This window comes from Schistocerca gregaria, chromosome 1, assembly GCF_023897955.1.
Source record: "Schistocerca gregaria isolate iqSchGreg1 chromosome 1, iqSchGreg1.2, whole genome shotgun sequence".
NCBI lineage: Eukaryota > Metazoa > Arthropoda > Insecta > Orthoptera > Acrididae > Schistocerca > Schistocerca gregaria.
Window position 1 is genome coordinate 131,417,690 of NC_064920.1, and position 17,799 is coordinate 131,435,488.

Consider the following 17,799-nt stretch of genomic DNA (forward strand, 5'->3'; position numbering starts at 1 on the left):
TCTCTCATGAACCGCCCTCAGTGGCGTCGTGTCACGGATGTACAGTTACCTGTACGGAGAATTCGGGGCAGCGTGCTTTTACCGCCATTGCAGTACCGAGTGAAGACTCTCTGATCGTCATGCATAGGCCTTTGAAGGTGAGACAACTGGTCTCACAAGAAAAAAACCTGCTAACAGGCACGTTTCGAAAAATGTATGTGCCCTTTGACATAATATACGATGCAGGATAACAGAATTTCGAGAAATTTACATGCGTATGAAACGTAAACGATCTGTATCATACTGCTGAGTACACAACGATTGCTGTCTCTCGAACACGCTAGTGGTCACCCATGTTCCAATACCAATGTCGTCTTCAGCACGTGTTTCTAAAAATTGCCCATCCCTTGTGGGGATCGAACCCACGACCTTTGGATTAGAAGTCCAACGCGCTATCCTCTGCGCCAAAGGGACGCTGGGCTAGAGTTTTCTAGCAGTCTAAATAAATCTCTAAGAAATGGCAATTGATACCTGCCTTTCAAGTCTCTGTTCAGTTCACACACACTCATTCGCACTTTTTTACAACACTTGTATATGCATTCTACTTGTTACGCCAACATTCTTATTTTCTGAAGCAATTGGGCTGAAAAAAATCACTATTCATGCAACAGATGGGAAACAGCGCTGTATCGCTCTATTTGTCGTATACATACTTATTCTTACACTTCATGTATCGACAAAGATATTAGACGCAATCATAGCAACACGTCGGTGCTCTGGGGTCGTTATCGTGCGTTGCTTTCAGATGAAAGTGAATTGCAGTCTTCAGAACAGCAGCGAGCCAAGAAGTGGAATACGCTGCACTGGAAATACTGTGCGATCAGTCACACACGTTGGCTCTCAGAGTAGCTGCACTTGTTAATCTCTCATGAACCGCCCTCAGTGGCGTCGTGTCACGGATGTACAGTTACCTGTACGGAGAATTCGGGGCAGCGTGCTTTTACCGCCATTGCAGTACCGAGTGAAGACTCTCTGATCGTCATGCATAGGCCTTTGAAGGTGAGACAACTGGTCTCACAAGAAAAAAACCTGCTAACAGGCACGTTTCGAAAAAGGTATGTGCCCTTTGACATAATATACCATGCAGGATAACAGAATTTCGAGAAATTTACTTGCGTATGAAACGTAAACAATCTGTATCATACTGCTGAGTACACAACGATTGCTGTCTCTCGAACACGCTAGTGGTCACCCATGTTCCAATACCAATGTCGCCTTCAGCACGTGTTTCTAAAAATTGCCCATCCCTTGTGGGGATCGAACCAACGACCTTTGGATTAGAAGTCCAACGCGCTATCCTCTGCGCCAAAGGGACGCTGGACTAGTGTTTTCTAGCAGTCTAAATAAATCTCTAAGAAATGGCAATTGATACCTGCCTTTCAAGTCTCTGTTCAGTTCACACACACTCATTCGCACTTTTTTACAACACTTGTATATGCATTCTACTTGTTACGCCAACATTCTTATTTTCTGAAGCAATTGGGCTGAAAAAAATCACTATTCATGCAACAGATGGGAAACAGCGCTGTATCGCTCTATTTGTCGTATACATACTTATTCTTACACTCTATGTATCGACAAAGATATTAGACGCAATCATAGCAACACGTCGGTGCTCTGGGGTCGTTATCGTGCGTTGCTTTCAGATGAAAGTGAATTGCAGTCTTCAGAACAGCAGCGAGCCAAGAAGTGGAATACGCTGCACTGGAAATACTGTGCGATCAGCCACACACGTTGGCTCTCAGAGTAGCTGCACTTGTTAATCTCTCATGAACCGCCCTCAGTGGCGTCGTGTCTTGGATGTACAGTTACCTGTACGGAGAATTCGGGGCAGCGTGCTTTTACCGCCATTGCAGTACCGAGTGAAGACTCTCTGATCGTCATGCATAGGCCTTTGAAGGTGAGACAACTGGTCTCACAAGAAAAAATCGTGCTAACAGGCACGTTTCGAAAAAGGAATGTGCCCTTTGACATAATATACCATGCAGGATAACAGAATTTCGAGTAATTTACTTGCGTAGGAAGCGTAAACAATCTGTATCATACTGCTGAGTACACAACGATTGCTGTCTCTCGAACACGCTAGTGGTCACCTATGTTCCAATACCAATGTCGTCTTCAGCACGTGTTTCTAAAAATTGCCCATCCCTTGTGGGGATCGAACCCACGACCTTTGGATTAGAAGTCCAACGCGCTATCCTCTGCGCCAAAGGGACGCTGGGCTAGAGTTATCTAGCAGTCTAAATAAATCTCTAAGAAATGGCAATTGATACCTGCCTTTCAAGTCTCTGTTCAGTTCACACACACTCATTCGCACTTTTTTACAACACTTGTATATGCATTCTACTTGTTACGCCAACATTCTTATTTTCTGAAGCAATTGGGCTGAAAAAAATCACTATTCATGCAACAGATAGGAAACAGCGCTGTATCGCTCTATTTGTCGTATACATACTTATTCTTACACTTCATGTATCGACAAAGATATTAGACGCAATCATAGCAACACGTCGGTGCTCTGGGGTCGTTATCGTGCGTTGCTTTCAGATGAAAGTGAATTGCAGTCTTCAGAACAGCAGCGAGCCAAGAAGTGGAATACGCTGCACTGGAAATACTGTGCGATCAGTCACACACGTTGGCTCTCAGAGTAGCTGCACTTGTTAATCTCTCATGAACCGCCCTCAGTGGCGTCGTGTCACGGATGTACAGTTACCTGTACGGAGAATTCGGGGCAGCGTGCTTTTACCGCCATTGCAGTACCGAGTGAAGACTCTCTGATCGTCATGCATAGGCCTTTGAAGGTGAGACAACTGGTCTCACAAGAAAAAAACCTGCTAACAGGCACGTTTCGAAAAAGGTATGTGCCCTTTGACATAATATACCATGCAGGATAACAGAATTTCGAGAAATTTACTTGCGTATGAAACGTAAACAATCTGTATCATACTGCTGAGTACACAACGATTGCTGTCTCTCGAACACGCTAGTGGTCACCCATGTTCCAATACCAATGTCGCCTTCAGCACGTGTTTCTAAAAATTGCCCATCCCTTGTGGGGATCGAACCAACGACCTTTGGATTAGAAGTCCAACGCGCTATCCTCTGCGCCAAAGGGACGCTGGACTAGTGTTTTCTAGCAGTCTAAATAAATCTCTAAGAAATGGCAATTGATACCTGCCTTTCAAGTCTCTGTTCAGTTCACACACACTCATTCGCACTTTTTTACAACACTTGTATATGCATTCTACTTGTTACGCCAACATTCTTATTTTCTGAAGCAATTGGGCTGAAAAAAATCACTATTCATGCAACAGATGGGAAACAGCGCTGTATCGCTCTATTTGTCGTATACATACTTATTCTTACACTCTATGTATCGACAAAGATATTAGACGCAATCATAGCAACACGTCGGTGCTCTGGGGTCGTTATCGTGCGTTGCTTTCAGATGAAAGTGAATTGCAGTCTTCAGAACAGCAGCGAGCCAAGAAGTGGAATACGCTGCACTGGAAATACTGTGCGATCAGCCACACACGTTGGCTCTCAGAGTAGCTGCACTTGTTAATCTCTCATGAACCGCCCTCAGTGGCGTCGTGTCTTGGATGTACAGTTACCTGTACGGAGAATTCGGGGCAGCGTGCTTTTACCGCCATTGCAGTACCGAGTGAAGACTCTCTGATCGTCATGCATAGGCCTTTGAAGGTGAGACAACTGGTCTCACAAGAAAAAATCGTGCTAACAGGCACGTTTCGAAAAAGGAATGTGCCCTTTGACATAATATACCATGCAGGATAACAGAATTTCGAGTAATTTACTTGCGTAGGAAGCGTAAACAATCTGTATCATACTGCTGAGTACACAACGATTGCTGTCTCTCGAACACGCTAGTGGTCACCTATGTTCCAATACCAATGTCGTCTTCAGCACGTGTTTCTAAAAATTGCCCATCCCTTGTGGGGATCGAACCAACGACCTTTGGATTAGAAGTCCAACGCGCTATTCTCTGCGCCAAAGGGACGTTGCGCTAGTGTTTTCTAGCAGTCTAAATAAATCTGTAAGAAATGGCAATTGATACCTGCCTTTCAAGTCTCTGTTCAGTTCACACACACTCATTCGCACTTTTTTACAACACTTGTATATGCATTCTACTTGTTACGCCAACATTCTTATTTTCTGAAGCAATTGGGCTGAAAAAAATCACTATTCATGCAACAGATGGGAAACAGCGCTGTATCGCTCTATTTGTCGTATACATACTTATTCTTACACTTCATGTATCGACAAAGATATTAGACGCAATCATAGCAACACGTCGGTGCTCTGGGGTCGTTATCGTGCGTTGCTTTCAGATGAAAGTGAATTGCAGTCTTCAGAACAGCAGCGAGCCAAGAAGTGGAATACGCTGCACTGGAAATACTGTGCGATCAGTCACACACGTTGGCTGTCAGAGTAGCTGCACTTGTTAATCTCTCATGAACCGCCCTCAGTGGCGTCGTGTCACGGATGTACAGTTACCTGTACGGAGAATTCGGGGCAGCGTGCTTTTACCGCCATTGCAGTACCGAGTGAAGACTCTCTGATCGTCATGCATAGGCCTTTGAAGGTGAGACAACTGGTCTCACAAGAAAAAAACCTGCTAACAGGCACGTTTCGAAAAAGGTATGTGCCCTTTGACATAATATACCATGCAGGATAACAGAATTTCGAGAAATTTACTTGCGTATGAAACGTAAACAATCTGTATCATACTGCTGAGTACACAACGATTGCTGTCTCTCGAACACGCTAGTGGTCACCCATGTTCCAATACCAATGTCGTCTTCAGCACGTGTTTCTAAAAATTGCCCATCCCTTGTGGGGATCGAACCAACGACCTTTGGATTAGAAGTCCAACGCGCTATCCTCTGCGCAAAAAGGGACGCTGGGCTTGTGTTTTCTAGCAGTCTAAATAAATCTCTAAGAAATGGCAATTGATACCTGCCTTTCAAGTCTCTGTTCAGTTCACACACACTCATTCGCACTTTTTTACAACACTTGTATATGCATTCTACTTGTTACGCCAACATTCTTATTTTCTGAAGCAATTGGGCTGAAAAAAATCACTATTCATGCAACAGATGGGAAACAGCGCTGTATCGCTCTATTTATCGTATACATACTTATTCTTACACTTCATGTATCGACAAAGATATTAGACGCAATCATAGCAACACGTCGGTGCTCTGGGGTCGTTATCGTGCGTTGCTTTCAGATGAAAGTGAATTGCAGTCTTCAGAACAGCAGCGAGCCAAGAAGTGGAATACGCTGCACTGGAAATACTGTGCGATCAGTCACACACGTTGGCTGTCAGACTACCTGCACTTGTTAATTTGTCATGAACCGCCCTCAGTGGCGTCGTGTCACGGATGTACAGTTACCTGTACGGAGAATTCGGGGCAGCGTGCTTTTACCGCCATTGCAGTACCGAGTGAAGACTCTCTGATCGTCATGCATAGGCCTTTGAAGGTGAGACAACTGGTCTCACAAGAAAAAAACCTGCTAACAGGCACGTTTCGAAAAAGGTATGTGCCCTTTGACATAATATACGATGCAGGATAACAGAATTTCGAGAAATTTACTTGCGTATGAAACGTAAACAATCTGTGTCATACTGCTGAGTACACAACGATTGCTGTCACTCGAACACGCTAGTGGTCACCCATGTTCCAATACCAATGTCGTCTTCAGCACGTGTTTCTGAAAATTGCCCATCCCTTGTGGGGATCGAACAAACGACCTTTGGATTAGAAGTCCAACGCGCTATCCTCTGCGCAAAAAGGGACGCTGGGCTTGTGTTTTCTAGCAGTCTAAATAAATCTCTAAGAAATGGCAATTGATACCTGCCTTTCAAGACTCTGTTCAGTTCACACACATTCATTCGCACTTTTTTACAACACTTGTATATGCATTCTACTTGTTACGCCAACATTCTTATTTTCTGAAGCAATTGGGCTGAAAAAAATCACTATTCATGCAACAGATGGGAAACAGCGCTGTATCGCTCTATTTGTCGTATACATACTTATTCTTACACTTCATGTATCGACAAAGATATTAGACGCAATCATAGCAACACGTCGGTGCTCTGGGGTCGTTATCGTGCGTTGCTTTCAGATGAAAGTGAATTGCAGTCTTCAGAACAGCAGCGAGCCAAGAAGTGGAATACGCTGCACTGGAAATACTGTGCGATCAGCCACACACGTTGGCTCTCAGAGTAGCTGCACTTGTTAATCTCTCATGAACCGCCCTCAGTGGCGTCGTGTCACGGATGTACAGTTACCTGTACGGAGAATTCGGGGCAGCGTGCTTTTACCGCCATTGCAGTACCGAGTGAAGACTCTCTGATCGTCATGCATAGGCCTTTGAAGGTGAGACAACTGGTCTCACAAGAAAAAAACCTGCTAACAGGCACGTTTCGAAAAAGGTATGTGCCCTTTGACATAATATACCACGCAGGATAACAGAATTTCGAGAAATTTACTAGCGCATGAAACGTAAACAATCTGTATCATACTGCTGAGTACACAACGATTGCTGTCTCTCGAACACGCTAGTGGTCACCCATGTTCCAATACCAATGTCGTCTTCAGCACGTGTTTCTAAAAATTGCCCATCCCTTGTGGGGATCGAACCCACGACCTTTAGATTAGATGTCCAACGCGCTATCCTCTGCGCCAAACGGACGCTGGGCTAGTGTTTTCTAGCAGTCTAAGTAAATCTCTAAGAAATGGCAATTGATACCTGCCTTTCAAGTCTCTGTTCAGTTCACACACACTCATTCGCACTTTTTTACAACACTTGTATATGCATTCTACTTGTTACGCCAACATTCTTATTTTCTGAAGCAATTGGGCTGAAAAAAATCACTACTCATGCAACAGATGGGAAACAGCGCTGTATCGCTCTATTTGTCGTATACATACTTATTCTTACACTTCATGTATCGACAAAGATATTAGACGCAATCATAGCAACACGTCGGTGCTCTGGGGTCGTTATCGTGCGTTGCTTTCAGATGAAAGTGAATTGCAGTCTTCAGAACAGCAGCGAGCCAAGAAGTGGAATACGCTGCACTGGAAATACTGTGCGATCAGCCACACACGTTGGCTGTCAGAGTAGCTGCACTTGTTAATCTCTCATGAACCGCCCTCAGTGGCGTCGTGTCACGGATGTACAGTTACCTGTACGGAGAATTCGGGGCAGCGTGCTTTTACCGCCATTGCAGTACCGAGTGAAGACTCTCTGATCGTCATGCATAGGCCTTTGAAGGTGAGACAACTGGTCTCACAAGAAAAAAACCTGCTAACAGGCACGTTTCGAAAAAGGTATGTGCCCTTTGACATAATATACCATGCAGGATAACAGAATTTCGAGAAATTTACTTGCGTATGAAACGTAAGCAATCTGTATCATACTGCTGAGTACACAACGATTGCTGTCTCTCGAACACGCTAGTGGTCACCCATGTTCCAATACCAATGTCGTCTTCAGCACGTGTTTCTAAAAATTGCCCATCCCTTGTGGGGATCGAACCAACGACCTTTGGATTAGAAGTCCAACGCGCTATCCTCTGCGCCAAAGGGACGCTGGGGTAGTGTTTTCTAGCAGTCTAAATAAATCTCTAAGAAATGGCAATTGATACCTGCCTTTCAAGTCTCTGTTCAGTTCACACACACTCATTCGCACTTTTTTACAACACTTGTATATGCATTCTACTTGTTACGCCAACATTCTTATTTTCTGAAGCAATTGGGCTGAAAAAAATCACTATTCGTGCAACAGATGGGAAACAGCGCTGTATCGCTCTATTTGTCGTATACATACTTATTCTTACACTTCATGTATCGACAAAGATATTAGACGCAATCATAGCAACACGTCGGTGCTCTGGGGTCGTTATCGTGCGTTGCTTTCAGATGAAAGTGAATTGCAGTCTTCAGAACAGCAGCGAGCCAAGAAGTGGAATACGCTGCACTGGAAATACTGTGCGATCAGTCACACACGTTGGCTCTCAGAGTAGCTGCACTTGTTAATCTGTCATGAACCGCCCTCAGTGGCGTCGTGTCACGGATGTACAGTTACCTGTACGGAGAATTCGGGGCAGCGTGCTTTTACCGCCATTGCAGTACCGAGTGAAGACTCTCTGATCGTCATGCATAGGCCTTTGAAGGTGAGACAACTGGTCTCACAAGAAAAAAACCTGCTAACAGGCACGTTTCGAAAAAGGTATGTGCCCTTTGACATAATATACCATGCAGGATAACAGAATTTCGAGAAATTTACTTGCGTATGAAACGTAAACAATCTGTATCATACTGCTGAGTACACAACGATCGCTGTCTCTCGAACACGCTAGTGGTCGCCCATGTTTCAATACCAATGTCGTCTTCAGCACGTGTTTCTAAAAACTGCCCATCCCTTGTGGGGATCGAACCCACGACCTTTGGATTAGAAGTCCAACGCGCTATCCTCTGCGCCAAAGGGACGCTGGGCTAGTGTTTTCTAGCAGTCTAAATAAATCTCTAAGAAATGGCAATTGATACCTGCCTTTCAAGTCTCTGTTCAGTTCACACACACTCATTCGCACTTTTTTACAACACTTGTATATGCATTCTACTTGTTACGCCAACATTCTTATTTTCTGAAGCAATTGGGCTGAAAAAAATCACTATTCATGCAACAGATGGGAAACAGCGCTGTATCGCTCTATTTGTCGTATACATACTTATTCTTACACTTCATGTATCGACAAAGATATTAGACGCAATCATAGCAACACGTCGGTGCTCTGGGGTCGTTATCGTGCGTTGCTTTCAGATGAAAGTGAATTGCAGTCTTCAGAACAGCAGCGAGCCAAGAAGTGGAATACGCTGCACTGGAAATACTGTGCGATCAGTCACACACGTTGGCTGTCAGAGTAGCTGCACTTGTTAATCTCTCATGAACCGCCCTCAGTGGCGTCGTGTCACGGATGTACAGTTACCTGTACGGAGAATTCGGGGCAGCGAGCTTTTACCGCCATTGCAGTACCGAGTGAAGACTCTCTGATCGTCATGCATAGGCCTTTGAAGGTGAGACAACTGGTCTCACAAGAAAAAAACCTGCTAACAGGCACGTTTCGAAAAAGGTATGTGCCCTTTGACATAATATACCATGCAGGATAACAGAATTTCGAGAAATTTACTTGCGTATGAAACGTAAACAATCTGTATCATACTGCTGAGTACACAACGATTGCTGTCTCTCGAACACGCTAGTGGTCACCCATGTTCCAATACCAATGTCGTCTTCAGCACGTGTTTCTAAAAATTGCCCATCCCTTGTGGGGATCGAACCCACGACCTTTGGATTAGAAGTCCAACGCGCTATCCTCTGCGCCAAAGGGACGCTGGGCTAGTGTTTTCTAGCAGTCTAAATAAATCTCTAAGAAATGGCAATTGATACCTGCCTTTCAAGTCTCTGTTCAGTTCACACACACTCATTCGCACTTTTTTACAACACTTGTATATGCATTCTACTTGTTACGCCAACATTCTTATTTTCTGAAGCAATTGGGCTGAAAAAAATCACTATTCATGCAACAGATGGGAAACAGCGCTGTATCGCTCTATTTGTCGTATACATACTTATTCTTACACTTCATGTATCGACAAAGATATTAGACGCAATCATAGCAACACGTCGGTGCTCTGGGGTCGTTATCGTGCGTTGCTTTCAGATGAAAGTGAATTGCAGTCTTCAGAACAGCAGCGAGCCAAGAAGTGGAATACGCTGCACTGGAAATACTGTGTGATCAGTCACACACGTTGGCTCTCAGAGTAGCTGCACTTGTTAATCTCTCATGAACCGCCCTCAGTGGCGTCGTGTCACGGATGTACAGTTACCTGTACGGAGAATTCGGGGCAGCGTGCTTTTACCGCCATTGCAGTACCGAGTGAAGACTCTCTGATCGTCATGCATAGGCCTTTGAAGGTGGGACAACTGGTCTCACAAGAAAAAAACCTGCTAACAGGCACGTTTCGAAAAAGGTATGTGCCCTTTGACATAATATACCATGCAGGATAACAGAATTTCGAGAAATTTACTTGCGTATGAAACGTAAACAATCTGTATCATACTGCTGAGTACACAACGATCGCTGTCTCTCGAACACGCTAGTGGTCACCCATGTTCCAATACCAATGTCGTCTTCAGCACGTGTTTCTAAAAATTGCCCATCCCTTGTGGGGATCGAACCCACGACCTTTGGATTAGAAGTCCAACGCGCTATCCTCTGCGCCAAAGGGACGCTGGGCTAGTGTCTTCTAGCAGTCTAAATAAATCTCTAAGAAATGGCAATTGATACCTGCCTTTCAAGTCTCTGTTCAGTTCACACACACTCATTCGCACTTTTTTACAACACTTGTATATGCATTCTACTTGTTACGCCAACATTCTTATTTTCTGAAGCAATTGGGCTGAAAAAAATCACTATTCATGCAACAGATGGGAAACAGCGCTGTATCGCTCTATTTGTCGTATACATACTTATTCATACACTTCATGTATCGACAAAGATATTAGACGCAATCATAGCAACACGTCGGTGCTCTGGGGTCGTTATCGTGCGTTGCTTTCAGATGAAAGTGAATTGCAGTCTTCAGAACAGCAGCGAGCCAAGAAGTGGAATACGCTGCACTGGAAATACTGTGCGATCAGCCACACACGTTGGCTGTCAGAGTAGCTGCACTTGTTAATCTCTCATGAACCGCCCTCAGTGGCGTCGTGTCACGGATGTACAGTTACCTGTACGGAGAATTCGGGGCAGCGTGCTTTTACCGCCATTGCAGTACCGAGTGAAGACTCTCTGATCGTCATGCATAGGCCTTTGAAGGTGAGACAACTGGTCTCACAAGAAAAAAACCTGCTAACAGGCACGTTTCGAAAAAGGTATGTGCCCTTTGACATAATATACCATGCAGGATAACAGAATTTCGAGAAATTTACTTGCGTATGAAACGTAAGCAATCTGTATCATACTGCTGAGTACACAACGATTGCTGTCTCTCGAACACGCTAGTGGTCACCCATGTTCCAATACCAATGTCGTCTTCAGCACGTGTTTCTAAAAATTGCCCATCCCTTGTGGGGATCGAACCAACGACCTTTGGATTAGAAGTCCAACGCGCTATCCTCTGCGCCAAAGGGACGCTGGGGTAGTGTTTTCTAGCAGTCTAAATAAATCTCTAAGAAATGGCAATTGATACCTGCCTTTCAAGTCTCTGTTCAGTTCACACACACTCATTCGCACTTTTTTACAACACTTGTATATGCATTCTACTTGTTACGCCAACATTCTTATTTTCTGAAGCAATTGGGCTGAAAAAAATCACTATTCGTGCAACAGATGGGAAACAGCGCTGTATCGCTCTATTTGTCGTATACATACTTATTCTTACACTTCATGTATCGACAAAGATATTAGACGCAATCATAGCAACACGTCGGTGCTCTGGGGTCGTTATCGTGCGTTGCTTTCAGATGAAAGTGAATTGCAGTCTTCAGAACAGCAGCGAGCCAAGAAGTGGAATACGCTGCACTGGAAATACTGTGCGATCAGTCACACACGTTGGCTCTCAGAGTAGCTGCACTTGTTAATCTCTCATGAACCGCCCTCAGTGGCGTCGTGTCACGGATGTACAGTTACCTGTACGGAGAATTCGGGGCAGCGTGCTTTTACCGCCATTGCAGTACCGAGTGAAGACTCTCTGATCGTCATGCATAGGCCTTTGAAGGTGAGACAACTGGTCTCACAAGAAAAAAACCTGCTAACAGGCACGTTTCGAAAAAGGTATGTGCCCTTTGACATAATATACCATGCAGGATAACAGAATTTCGAGAAATTTACTTGCGTATGAAACGTAAACAATCTGTATCATACTGCTGAGTACACAACGATCGCTGTCTCTCGAACACGCTAGTGGTCACCCATGTTTCAATACCAATGTCGTCTTCAGCACGTGTTTCTAAAAACTGCCCATCCCTTGTGGGGATCGAACCCACGACCTTTGGATTAGAAGTCCAACGCGCTATCCTCTGCGCCAAAGGGACGCTGGGCTAGTGTTTTCTAGCAGTCTAAATAAATCTCTAAGAAATGGCAATTGATACCTGCCTTTCAAGTCTCTGTTCAGTTCACACACACTCATTCGCACTTTTTTACAACACTTGTATATGCATTCTACTTGTTACGCCAACATTCTTATTTTCTGAAGCAATTGGGCTGAAAAAAATCACTATTCATGCAACAGATGGGAAACAGCGCTGTATCGCTCTATTTGTCGTATACATACTTATTCTTACACTTCATGTATCGACAAAGATATTAGACGCAATCATAGCAACACGTCGGTGCTCTGGGGTCGTTATCGTGCGTTGCTTTCAGATGAAAGTGAATTGCAGTCTTCAGAACAGCAGCGAGCCAAGAAGTGGAATACGCTGCACTGGAAATACTGTGTGATCAGTCACACACGTTGGCTCTCAGAGTAGCTGCACTTGTTAATCTCTCATGAACCGCCCTCAGTGGCGTCGTGTCACGGATGTACAGTTACCTGTACGGAGAATTCGGGGCAGTGTGCTTTTACCGCCATTGCAGTACCGAGTGAAGACTCTCTGATCGTCATGCATAGGCCTTTGAAGGTGGGACAACTGGTCTCACAAGAAAAAAACCTGCTAACAGGCACGTTTCGAAAAAGGTATGTGCCCTTTGACATAATATACCATGCAGGATAACAGAATTTCGAGAAATTTACTTGCGTATGAAACGTAAACAATCTGTATCATACTGCTGAGTACACAACGATCGCTGTCTCTCGAACACGCTAGTGGTCACCCATGTTCCAATACCAATGTCGTCTTCAGCACGTGTTTCTAAAAATCGCCCATCCCTTGTGGGGATCGAACCCACGACCTTTGGATTAGAAGTCCAACGCGCTATCCTCTGCGCCAAAGGGACGCTGGGCTAGTGTTTTCTAGCAGTCTAAATAAATCTCTAAGAAATGGCAATTGATACCTGCCTTTCAAGTCTCTGTTCAGTTCACACACACTCATTCGCACTTTTTTACAACACTTGTATATGCATTCTACTTGTTACGCCAACATTCTTATTTTCTGAAGCAATTGGGCTGAAAAAAATCACTATTCGTGCAACAGATGGGAAACAGCGCTGTATCGCTCTATTTGTCGTATACATACTTATTCTTACACTTCATGTATCGACAAAGATATTAGACGCAATCATAGCAACACGTCGGTGCTCTGGGGTCGTTATCGTGCGTTGCTTTCAGATGAAAGTGAATTGCAGTCTTCAGAACAGCAGCGAGCCAAGAAGTGGAATACGCTGCACTGGAAATACTGTGCGATCAGTCACACACGTTGGCTCTCAGAGTAGCTGCACTTGTTAATCTCTCATGAACCGCCCTCAGTGGCGTCGTGTCACGGATGTACAGTTACCTGTACGGAGAATTCGGGGCAGCGTGCTTTTACCGCCATTGCAGTACCGAGTGAAGACTCTCTGATCGTCATGCATAGGCCTTTGAAGGTGAGACAACTGGTCTCACAAGAAAAAAACCTGCTAACAGGCACGTTTCGAAAAAGGTATGTGCCCTTTGACATAATATACCATGCAGGATAACAGAATTTCGAGAAATTTACTTGCGTATGAAACGTAAACAATCTGTATCATACTGCTGAGTACACAACGATCGCTGTCTCTCGAACACGCTAGTGGTCACCCATGTTTCAATACCAATGTCGTCTTCAGCACGTGTTTCTAAAAATTGCCCATCCCTTGTGGGGATCGAACCCACGACCTTTGGATTAGAAGTCCAACGCGCTATCCTCTGCGCCAAAGGGACGCTGGCCTAGTGTTTTCTAGCAGTCTAAATAAATCTCTAAGAAATGGCAATTGATACCTGCCTTTCAAGTCTCTGTTCAGTTCACACACACTCATTCGCACTTTTTTACAACACTTGTATATGCATTCTACTTGTTACGCCAACATTCTTATTTTCTGAAGCAATTGGGCTGAAAAAAATCACTATTCATGCAACAGATGGGAAACAGCGCTGTATCGCTCTATTTGTCGTATACATACTTATTCTTACACTTCATGTATCGACAAAGATATTAGACGCAATCATAGCAACACGTCGGTGCTCTGGGGTCGTTATCGTGCGTTGCTTTCAGATGAAAGTGAATTGCAGTCTTCAGAACAGCAGCGAGCCAAGAAGTGGAATACGCTGCACTGGAAATACTGTGCGATCAGTCACACACGTTGGCTCTCAGAGTAGCTGCACTTGTTAATCTCTCATGAACCGCCCTCAGTGGCGTCGTGTCACGGATGTACAGTTACCTGTACGGAGAATTCGGGGCAGCGTGCTTTTACCGCCATTGCAGTACCGAGTGAAGACTCTCTGATCGTCATGCATAGGCCTTTGAAGGTGAGACAACTGGTCTCACAAGAAAAAAACCTGCTAACAGGCACGTTTCGAAAAAGGTATGTGCCCTTTGACATAATATACCATGCAGGATAACAGAATTTCGAGAAATTTACTTGCGTATGAAACGTAAACAATCTGTATCATACTGCTGAGTACACAACGATTGCTGTCTCTCGAACACGCTAGTGGTCACCCATGTTCCAATACCAATGTCGTCTTCAGCACGTGTTTCTAAAAATTGCCCATCCCTTGTGGGGATCGAACCAACGACCTTTGGATTAGAAGTCCAACGCGCTATCCTCTGCGCAAAAAGGGACGCTGGGCTTGTGTTTTCTAGCAGTCTAAATAAATCTCTAAGAAATGGCAATTGATACCTGCCTTTCAAGTCTCTGTTCAGTTCACACACACTCATTCGCACTTTTTTACAACACTTGTATATGCATTCTACTTGTTACGCCAACATTCTTATTTTCTGAAGCAATTGGGCTGAAAAAAATCACTATTCATGCAACAGATGGGAAACAGCGCTGTATCGCTCTATTTGTCGTATACATACTTATTCTTACACTTCATGTATCGACAAAGATATTAGACGCAATCATAGCAACACGTCGGTGCTCTGGGGTCGTTATCGTGCGTTGCTTTCAGATGAAAGTGAATTGCAGTCTTCAGAACAGCAGCGAGCCAAGAAGTGGAATACGCTGCACTGGAAATACTGTGCGATCAGTCACACACGTTGGCTCTCAGAGTAGCTGCACTTGTTAATCTGTCATGAACCGCCCTCAGTGGCGTCGTGTCACGGATGTACAGTTACCTGTACGGAGAATTCGGGGCAGCGTGCTTTTACCACCGCCATTGCAGTAACCGAGTGAGACTCTCTGATCGTCATGCATAGGCCTTTGAAGGTGAGACAACTGGTCTCACAAGAAAAAAACATCTGTCTCGCGTGTGTAAAAAGGTATGTGCCCTTTGACATAATATACCATGCAGGATAACAGAATTTCGAGAAATTTACTTGCGTATGAAACGTAAACAATCTGTATCATACTGCTGAGTACACAACGATTGCTGTCACTCGAACACGCTAGTGGTCACCCATGTTCCAATACCAATGTCGTCTTCAGCACGTGTTTCTGAAAATTGCCCATCCCTTGTGGGGATCGAACAAACGACCTTTGGATTAGAAGTCCAACGCGCTATCCTCTGCGCAAAAAGGGACGCTGGGCTTGTGTTTTCTAGCAGTCTAAATAAATCTCTAAGAAATGGCAATTGATACCTGCCTTTCAAGTCTCTGTTCAGTTCACACACATTCATTCGCACTTTTTTACAACACTTGTATATGCATTCTACTTGTTACGCCAACATTCTTATTTTCTGAAGCAATTGGGCTGAAAAAAATCACTATTCATGCAACAGATGGGAAACAGCGCTGTATCGCTCTATTTGTCGTATACATACTTATTCTTACACTTCATGTATCGACAAAGATATTAGACGCAATCATAGCAACACGTCGGTGCTCTGGGGTCGTTATCGTGCGTTGCTTTCAGATGAAAGTGAATTGCAGTCTTCAGAACAGCAGCGAGCCAAGAAGTGGAATACGCTGCACTGGAAATACTGTGCGATCAGCCACACACGTTGGCTCTCAGAGTAGCTGCACTTGTTAATCTCTCATGAACCGCCCTCAGTGGCGTCGTGTCACGGATGTACAGTTACCTGTACGGAGAATTCGGGGCAGCGTGCTTTTACCGCCATTGCAGTACCGAGTGAAGACTCTCTGATCGTCATGCATAGGCCTTTGAAGGTGAGACAACTGGTCTCACAAGAAAAAAACCTGCTAACAGGCACGTTTCGAAAAAGGTATGTGCCCTTTGACATAATATACCATGCAGGATAACAGAATTTCGAGAAATTTACTTGCGTATGAAACGTAAGCAATCTGTATCATACTGCTGAGTACACAAAGATTGCTGTCTCTCGAACACGCTAGTGGTCACCCATGTTCCAATACCAATGTCGTCTTCAGCACGTGTTTCTAAAAATTGCCCATCCCTTGTGGGGATCGAACCAACGACCTTTGGATTAGAAGTCCAACGCGCTATCCTCTGCGCCAAAGGGACGCTGGGCTAGTGTTTTCTAGCAGTCTAAATAAATCTCTAAGAAATGGCAATTGATACCTGCCTTTCAAGTCTCTGTTCAGTTCACACACACTCATTCGCACTTTTTTACAACACTTGTATATGCATTCTACTTGTTACGCCAACATTCTTATTTTCTGAAGCAATTGGGCTGAAAAAAATCACTATTCATGCAACAGATGGGAAACAGCGCTGTATCGCTCTATTTGTCGTATACATACTTATTCTTACACTTCATGTATCGACAAAGATATTAGACGCAATCATAGCAACACGTCGGTGCTCTGGGGTCGTTATCGTGTGTTGCTTTCAGATGAAAGTGAATTGCAGTCTTCAGAACAGCAGCGAGCCAAGAAGTGGAATACGCTGCACTGGAAATACTGTGCGATCAGTCACACACGTTGGCTGTCAGAGTAGCTGCACTTGTTAATCTCTCATGAACCGCCCTCAGTGGCGTCGTGTCACGGATGTACAGTTACCTGTACGGAGAATTCGGGGCAGCGAGCTTTTACCGCCATTGCAGTACCGAGTGAAGACTCTCTGATCGTCATGCATAGGCCTTTGAAGGTGAGACAACTGGTCTCACAAGAAAAAAACCTGCTAACAGGCACGTTTCGAAAAAGGTATGTGCCCTTTGACATAATATACCATGCAGGATAACAGAATTTCGAGAAATTTACTTGCGTATGAAACGTAAACAATCTGTATCATACTGCTGAGTACACAACGATTGCTGTCTCTCGAACACGCTAGTGGTCACCCATGTTCCAATACCAATGTCGTCTTCAGCACGTGTTTCTAAAAATTGCCCATCCCTTGTGGGGATCAAACCCACGACCTTTGGATTAGAAGTCCAACGCGCTATCCTCTGCGCCAAAGGGACGCTGGGCTAGTGTTTTCTAGCAGTCTAAATAAATCTCTAAGAAATGGCAATTGATACCTGCCTTTCAAGTCTCTGTTCAGTTCACACACACTCATTCGCAGTTTTTTACAACACTTGTATATGCATTCTACTTGTTACGCCAACATTCTTATTTTCTGAAGCAATTGGGCTGAAAAAAATCACTATTCATGCAACAGATGGGAAACAGCGCTGTATCGCTCTA

General features: G+C 44.4%; 18 non-coding genes across 18 annotated transcripts; all 18 read right to left on the minus strand.

Moving 5' to 3' along the window:
* Positions 1-380: 380 nt before the first annotated feature.
* Trnar-ucu (transfer RNA arginine (anticodon UCU)) lies at positions 381-453 on the minus strand. The gene has a single exon. It is a non-coding gene; the product is annotated as a tRNA-Arg (tRNA).
* Positions 454-1,281: 828 nt separating this feature from the next.
* Positions 1,282-1,354, minus strand: Trnar-ucu (transfer RNA arginine (anticodon UCU)). The gene has a single exon. It is a non-coding gene; the product is annotated as a tRNA-Arg (tRNA).
* An 828-nt stretch (positions 1,355-2,182) lies between these two features.
* Positions 2,183-2,255, minus strand: Trnar-ucu (transfer RNA arginine (anticodon UCU)). Its single transcript has one exon. It is a non-coding gene; the product is annotated as a tRNA-Arg (tRNA).
* Positions 2,256-3,083: 828 nt separating this feature from the next.
* Trnar-ucu (transfer RNA arginine (anticodon UCU)) lies at positions 3,084-3,156 on the minus strand. The gene has a single exon. It is a non-coding gene; the product is annotated as a tRNA-Arg (tRNA).
* An 828-nt stretch (positions 3,157-3,984) lies between these two features.
* Trnar-ucu (transfer RNA arginine (anticodon UCU)) lies at positions 3,985-4,057 on the minus strand. Its single transcript has one exon. It is a non-coding gene; the product is annotated as a tRNA-Arg (tRNA).
* An 828-nt stretch (positions 4,058-4,885) lies between these two features.
* On the minus strand, positions 4,886-4,959 carry Trnar-ucu (transfer RNA arginine (anticodon UCU)). The gene has a single exon. It is a non-coding gene; the product is annotated as a tRNA-Arg (tRNA).
* Positions 4,960-6,689: 1,730 nt separating this feature from the next.
* On the minus strand, positions 6,690-6,762 carry Trnar-ucu (transfer RNA arginine (anticodon UCU)). The gene has a single exon. It is a non-coding gene; the product is annotated as a tRNA-Arg (tRNA).
* An 828-nt stretch (positions 6,763-7,590) lies between these two features.
* On the minus strand, positions 7,591-7,663 carry Trnar-ucu (transfer RNA arginine (anticodon UCU)). The gene has a single exon. It is a non-coding gene; the product is annotated as a tRNA-Arg (tRNA).
* Positions 7,664-8,491: 828 nt separating this feature from the next.
* On the minus strand, positions 8,492-8,564 carry Trnar-ucu (transfer RNA arginine (anticodon UCU)). Its single transcript has one exon. It is a non-coding gene; the product is annotated as a tRNA-Arg (tRNA).
* An 828-nt stretch (positions 8,565-9,392) lies between these two features.
* Trnar-ucu (transfer RNA arginine (anticodon UCU)) lies at positions 9,393-9,465 on the minus strand. Its single transcript has one exon. It is a non-coding gene; the product is annotated as a tRNA-Arg (tRNA).
* Positions 9,466-10,293: 828 nt separating this feature from the next.
* On the minus strand, positions 10,294-10,366 carry Trnar-ucu (transfer RNA arginine (anticodon UCU)). Its single transcript has one exon. It is a non-coding gene; the product is annotated as a tRNA-Arg (tRNA).
* An 828-nt stretch (positions 10,367-11,194) lies between these two features.
* Trnar-ucu (transfer RNA arginine (anticodon UCU)) lies at positions 11,195-11,267 on the minus strand. The gene has a single exon. It is a non-coding gene; the product is annotated as a tRNA-Arg (tRNA).
* Positions 11,268-12,095: 828 nt separating this feature from the next.
* On the minus strand, positions 12,096-12,168 carry Trnar-ucu (transfer RNA arginine (anticodon UCU)). Its single transcript has one exon. It is a non-coding gene; the product is annotated as a tRNA-Arg (tRNA).
* Positions 12,169-12,996: 828 nt separating this feature from the next.
* Positions 12,997-13,069, minus strand: Trnar-ucu (transfer RNA arginine (anticodon UCU)). Its single transcript has one exon. It is a non-coding gene; the product is annotated as a tRNA-Arg (tRNA).
* Positions 13,070-13,897: 828 nt separating this feature from the next.
* On the minus strand, positions 13,898-13,970 carry Trnar-ucu (transfer RNA arginine (anticodon UCU)). Its single transcript has one exon. It is a non-coding gene; the product is annotated as a tRNA-Arg (tRNA).
* Positions 13,971-14,798: 828 nt separating this feature from the next.
* On the minus strand, positions 14,799-14,872 carry Trnar-ucu (transfer RNA arginine (anticodon UCU)). Its single transcript has one exon. It is a non-coding gene; the product is annotated as a tRNA-Arg (tRNA).
* Positions 14,873-16,602: 1,730 nt separating this feature from the next.
* On the minus strand, positions 16,603-16,675 carry Trnar-ucu (transfer RNA arginine (anticodon UCU)). Its single transcript has one exon. It is a non-coding gene; the product is annotated as a tRNA-Arg (tRNA).
* Positions 16,676-17,503: 828 nt separating this feature from the next.
* Positions 17,504-17,576, minus strand: Trnar-ucu (transfer RNA arginine (anticodon UCU)). Its single transcript has one exon. It is a non-coding gene; the product is annotated as a tRNA-Arg (tRNA).
* Positions 17,577-17,799: the final 223 nt, after the last annotated feature.